Source organism: Octopus bimaculoides, chromosome 23, assembly GCF_001194135.2.
Source record: "Octopus bimaculoides isolate UCB-OBI-ISO-001 chromosome 23, ASM119413v2, whole genome shotgun sequence".
Lineage (NCBI taxonomy): Eukaryota > Metazoa > Mollusca > Cephalopoda > Octopoda > Octopodidae > Octopus > Octopus bimaculoides.
Window position 1 is genome coordinate 24441847 of NC_069003.1, and position 995 is coordinate 24442841.

Sequence of the window (995 nt, forward strand, 5' to 3'; positions counted from 1 at the left end):
ATATATATATATATATATATATATATATATATATATATATATACGGGGGAGGGAACTAGTCGATTACATCGACCCCAGTGTTTCACTGGTATTTAATTTATCGACCCCGAAAGCATGAAAGGCAAAGTCTACCTTGGCGGTATTTGAATTCAGAATGTGCCGATTCTGCCAACTTGCCGCCTTATATATGTATACATAACAAGTTAAAGGGATTAATGAACCAGACAGATACCTATAAACCACTCAGTGTTAAATGAAGTTGGTTAACTATATCAAACAATCAGATGCCAATAAACTCAAGTAGAATTCACATCTAAACTAATTCGTCTTGAATGGCAAGTAAATCCGAATATCGCTTTGAAGAATTTGAAGAAATTCGGAGGAGACATAAGACAACAAGAACCTGAATGGAGAAAGCCACATCTTTAATTGATGTTTATATCATATTACATTACGAATGATCGTTTCTATTGCGCCAGCATATTTAGATAGAGAAAAATGATATATAAAATACCAGTCAAAATTATATCCTCGAAAATATATGCTAACACAACGTTATCAAGGTAATCTAAAATGAGATATATTCAAAGTGGACTAAGAAAATATTTCTAATAGACAAACGTTGATGACGTCAGTAGATAACGCAAGAATGAAAACATAAATATAGAAAAAGATGAGGAATTATGTACATTATTTACATTATTTATATTTGACGGATATTTGTCCTCATCTTGTTTGTTGTTAGCACAACGTTTCCGCTGATAGACCCTTCAGCCTTCATCAGGTGTCTTGGGGAAATTTCGAACCTGGGTTCTCATTCCTAAGGTATTTTTTAATGTTGTTATTATTATCATTATTATTAAGGTCACTGCCTGCAATCGAACTCGAAATCTTGGGGTTAACAGCGCGGGTTACTAACCCCGAGATTCTGAGTTCGATTCCAGGCAGTGACCTTAATAATAACAACAACAACATCATAAAAATACCATTGGAAG

General features: G+C 33.7%; 1 protein-coding gene across 1 annotated transcript in view; it reads left to right on the forward strand.

The window, feature by feature from the left end:
- The window catches only part of LOC128250643 (T-cell immunoglobulin and mucin domain-containing protein 2-like), a 5994-nt gene that overhangs the window by 1196 nt on the left and 3803 nt on the right, over positions 1-995 (forward strand). The gene's annotated exons all lie outside the window — the stretch shown is intronic.